Here is a 5,949-nt window from a genome sequence, read left to right on the forward strand (position 1 = left end):
AATAAATAAATTATATGTCAAAAACACACACATAGATCCATATATATATATAATAATAATTTAATATATTAATATCTATTTAAGCAAAAGTCTCAATAATAATTTGCTCAAAAGAGAGATTATATTGCGTTTATTAACTTTTTAATGTAATCATTAAATTATTTCATTAACAGAGGGTTATAAAAAATCAAAAATTGTAATTTATTACTGTAAAATAATTAATCATTTATATATTAACATATATTCGATAGGCAATCATTGCAAAGTTCTATTGATCCTTATTTCGGACACGTTTACCCTTCTATCAAATTACTTCACGCTATCACAATATTGTTATCGACTGCACGGGAGTGTCATAATGGATCTCAAACACTTGATTTCTCATCTCAATCTATGTTGTACATGTTGCTCCGAAATATCTCGTAAACCGTATACATTCTACTAGGAAAACCAGAGAAAATAACAGAAAATGATCTTTCTATTTTCTTTATCTCAGAGAATCTTTTAGCTTTTATAACTGATCGATATAAGATAGGATGTTTTATGTACAAAATATCCTTGTACAAAATTTTCTAACGCAAAAGCACAATATTATACTTTTTTAGAAAACATTAAAAACATTTTGTAGAATATTTTTCTAAATAAATATAAAAATTGGATTTCTGTGTTTTTTACATATGTCCACTGAGTTCATATTATAAAAAAATTTTATAAAAGTGAAAAGATATATATGCAAATAATTCGTCACAATTATAAAAACTGTTACTTATATGTGTGTGTATCATATAAAAATATTATTATTTTTATATGTTGATGGACTTTGTATAATACGATGAAATTTACATATGGCGCCAGTCCTTCTCTCTTGATCCAAGTAGATAGATATAAATATATAAGAGCGTACCTGGGGGAGCCTAAAACGGTGCTTAACCTTCTGCTTAAAGTGGTTGTGCCTGGTCGCTTTGATCTCATTCACTGCGTTTCTTTGTGAGAAAGGTTCCGTATATATTCAATATCCATTGTATTATGCGGAATCTCATGCAAAATCGACATCATTTTTAAATCATTTCAAACATTCCAGACTCTATAAATCTGCAAAATTTGAAATAAAAATAAACGATACTAATTAATCTCAGAAACGTGAATGTATCCGAGACATTTCACTTTCTTCAATAATACAGTATTAAATTTTCGATTCGCGAGAAGTACCCTTGAAGAAGTGTAAAAAATATAGCGGATCTTTTTTTTTTTTATTATTGTCAACATTTTTATGACACGAATCATTTTAACCCTTCCTTTTGAGATCTCAAGGCGTGTAATGAAATATTCAAGTTCTGAAATACTTTTCACCTAGCTGTATGTACGGCAAAAGCGAAGGACCCAAGATTTTCAAAGCGAAACGTCATCGTTGCATTACCGGGGAATTTTCAGCGCGTCTTCGGAGCATAACATCTTCAGGGTCGTCGTGCGAAAACGCGACTCTAAGCGGGAGGAGCAGGGAAAGGGTTGGATGCGTTGACGAGACGGAGGCGGCGGTGGTGGCGGCGGAGGTGGTTGACGGTGGTGGTGTATGCCGCGACAAATATTTGCCTGTCAACACAGAGAGGCTCGCGCTACCATCCCGTTCTATCCCTTGTGCGCGCCGCAAACGACATGCATAGCCGAGGGAGGAAGGTTCCGTTTGACGGGAGATGCGGGGGGACGACGACCAAACGAATCATAAAAGGGCCCGATTGAGAGACAAAGCGGTACGAAATGGTGAAGAAGGGGGATGGGGGAGACGCTAGATAAGAAGACGAAGAACTCGATTCCCGGCGTTCCGATCGCGACAGTTTATCAGCGTACTAAAGCGTCGCGATAAGCGGGATCTCGGAGGTGTTTGCGTTGCTGGTGGCTGAGTAGCAAGAACCGAACATCGTGGAGAGGATAAGAAATCATGAGAGAATTAGATTATATTATCAATCGTGTTACGCTGTACTTCGGAGTTTTAACTTATCTCTGCTCTGCAAAATTTAAATAAATAGAAACATACAATTCATGAAATGAGCAATTGTGGATAAAAAGTTTGATGCGAGATAATTCTAAAAATTGTCAAATATCGCAAATATTTTTCTTTGTTTATTATTTTATTTTTTGTTCAATTTAAAGTCAAATACACATCCTGCTCATTCATTCGCCCTCCAATTTTCTCTTATCCATCAATACCTGCAATCTACAAAATATCTCCATTATATAAAGAGAAATACCTTGTTTAATACCATTTATCAACAATTATATTTCAAATTTCACTATTAAAATAATAACTATAACAGCACAGAGACTCTTTATAAAAGATACATGACAAACTCGGTGTCGAAAAACAACCCGCACGTTCACTATTGACCGAAACGGAAAGTATTCGCGTAGGTAGGAAGAGAGCGAGTCTCTTCATTCACGTAGATCTTTTTGGACGAGGAGAAGAGCGAGTGACACGGATGAGAAAGAAGAGGGAAAGATGTGAGGGAGAGAGCAGGAAAAACGATGGCCACCTACGATCCGTTCCTCGCTCGCTCGTTCATTCACTTACTCACTCTCCTCTCTCGTTTCTATTCTCTCTCCTCTCTGTGTGCTTTTAATTTACCGGGCGGCAGGCAAATGTTTGCGCCACTCCCCCTCGATCGTACAACCCGTCTCTCTCCTGTTCTTCCTCCTTCTCCACCTTCGGGCCTCCAGCCGCCACTTCCTATTCCCTTCGCCATTCGCCACCCCCCCCCCCTTGCGACCGTTTTGCACCCTTCTCTCTCATTTGTTGCTCCGCAAAGATACTCCGGCTAATTATAGTGTTTGAAGATGGAATTGAATAATGTATTGGCCGATTGAGAGAGTTGACAAATTTTCCGGGAAAAAAACTCGCGGCTTTTGCGAACGATGACGTGAGTTCGCAGTTTGTCTTATGTCATTCACGATAGATATCAATAAAGATAATAAAAATATAACGAAATGAAAATTGCATAGCGTTGATAACAGATGTATTTAATTGTATTAATAAAATATACCATTAAAATGATTAATGTAATTACTTCATTATACATATATTCGTGGATGGAGATCACGAATCTCTAAAATCGCTAATATTGCAAAAATAATATTGTAAAGAAAATGTGTGAAAATAACTTTACATTATAATTATCTGATTGTTTATATTTTAATGTAGAGCCCGTAATTATTAACACACCATCACAGCGGAATATATTCTCATTCAATATTAACTACCGATCGACGCGTTGCTCATACATATAAATTATTATAAAATATAAATTAATATAATTTAATTTATCAAGTTTACATTAACATTATATAGTTTACAAATTTATAATTCGATCAGCCGTCATATTTATTGTGTTTCACATCAACAATCTCGTACAGACGCTGTCGTACAGCCATATTGGCCTGTATATTTTTTTTTTTTTTTTCGCGGCGTTCACGTAAGGGTGGCGTCACGGCGTAACCTGGGAGATGCCAGTCGAGCAAAATATTTGCGCTGGGTAAATGAAGCAGGACCATGTCGCGTGGGAACTCAAAAGATTCCGTCGCGAGCGGTTTACACACGTCGGTGAGGGAGGAGAGGACACGAAGAGGCAAATAAATTAAGCGGCCCGGTCCCGCGCAATTAATGCTCGCGAACGACACGTCGTCCACGTCGGCCGAGTCCAAGTGTAACGCCTATAATACATGAACACGAGTGACACGAATGCCATGTTCGGGATCCGCCACGTAGCTTCAGGTGAGGCGCAATTACGCGTCACCGCCACGCGCCAATGTCCTGATATACGGCGCCTAATGAGGGTGGTCCTTCACTCATTTGACCCTCTTTTTTCCCGCGGTGGCCACGTGGCCGGAAGCGAAACGACGAGCATCGAGGACATCGCAGCCACGTGTAACGCGAGCGACGGCGACGCTGCGTAATAATCAAAGGTCGCGTTAAAGCGCCAAGTGAACGAGGTGAAAGAGGAAATTGCGACAGAGAGAGGAAACAACAATTTAAATTTTTATCCTGTCTATAATAAATATTTAGAATAAATATCAGGGATTAAAAATCTTTCAAAGGATGAGTGGCCATAAGGCCTAAAATCGGCCCGAAAGATTGCTTTTTCTTAAATATGCGGAATCGATTTTCTTTGATACCTTAATAAATATAGAAGATATAGATATATAGTCTTAGAAAAGACAAACATATTTTTTTAATTTTAATACCATTTATTAAGAAATACATTCTCAACTTAGGTCTGATTTTCAAAAACCATGAAAAATTATATTTTTTTAGCATTCGGTCGCAGTCTTTTCATAGAGAGCGTATTCGTGTACCACAAAGATTTTTACACATATAGTGTATGACTACATAAGACACAACATATATAAAATTTTTAAAAGTAACTACAATGCACGGATAATAAAAAATAAATTTAAATAAAATCTATCCAACACTTACAGCACAAGATATGATCTATTTTATATTTTATTTGAAGAGATTAGCTATCTTATTTATTTGTACGTCTCATTATTTATTTTTTTTTATTGATGTATTAACAATATTTCACTAGTAGTTTAAGTAATTATTAAAGGATAGAAAATACCTAAATCATGCCTTCGTTGCTGTAAATAAATTAATATTTCAATACAATTTATACATTTATTGATGTTACTAATAATATTATCAATTATTTATAACAAAAACAACTGGCCGATTGAGGCCCTTATCGCCACCTATCCTTTTTACCTGAGTGAATATTGCATCTTCATTCATCAAAGGAAAATTACGAATTATCTCCCTTCTCACGATCAAGAGGATCGCGATCGAGTGCATTTTGGCATCGTGTATCGAGGAACGTTGCGACCAGATCTTGCTAAGGTATATCCGTATAGTAAACAAACTCAAAGCTAACACGCGGATAATTACATCGCGCCGATGATCATAACCGGCGGCTCGATTGAACCGAAAAACAAATAGCGGCTGCGCAGCACTTTTTCGCACCGCTCTCCGCATAACCGAGTACACACATACGTTACGCACGTGCATACACAGTGGTTGTCAGAGCGGATCGTAAACACGCACGCATGTAATTTGCACCGTGTAAGTGTACAATGTCTCTCTTTCTCTCTCTTTCTCTCGTAGCGACGATGGTGTAAATCACGTCACCCAAAGCCGGGTTTATTAGCGATCCAGCGACTGGCAATGTTTGTCCTACAATAGGACGATGTACAAAGAGCGGGGGGTAAAGGAAGGAAGGGGCACAAGATGAGCGAAGGAACCAGGACACGTGGCGGAAACGGCGACTTAAAGATCTCTACCCCCTTTCCTCCTCCAAAAGTCTCGCTTGCACCGCCCTGCAATAACTGTCGCGCTGTGTGTCGAGAGAAATTATGCCCCAATAAAGGCCTCTCCGAGGAGCCTTCGTTGTGCTCGGTCGGCAGATAAAGCACGTTTATACCGCAGGATCCGTCCACTCTTGCTTGCCTAATGATACCGCGAATGTGGATGAAAGACGCAGAGCGAATTCATTGCATTAGTCGCTAATATGTTTCACTTTTGCTCGTTTTATCTTCGACTGCTTAACTTTTCTATTGACGAAAATAACGAACTGCCATTCTTTTCATCGCGTTTTAATCTTAAATAATAATTATTATTTTAATCTTAAATAATAATTATTATTTTAATCTTAAATAATAATTATTATTGAGATCTTCTATGTATCATATATATGTATGTGTATGTGTGTGTCTAAATAATAAAGCAAAAAAAAATTATTTGTTTTAATTTCAGTTAAAAATTTTACATTTTTCATATTAATTCTTTGCGCTCGTATTGTATTCCTATTGGCTAAAAGTTCTCGAAAATTGATATATAATAATTTAATTAATTTTTATTTATTTTAACAGAAAAAGTAAATGTAACATAATAAATAAATTATA

This window comes from Formica exsecta, unplaced genomic scaffold (genome assembly GCF_003651465.1).
Source record: "Formica exsecta isolate Colony F162 unplaced genomic scaffold, ASM365146v1 scaffold265, whole genome shotgun sequence".
NCBI lineage: Eukaryota > Metazoa > Arthropoda > Insecta > Hymenoptera > Formicidae > Formica > Formica exsecta.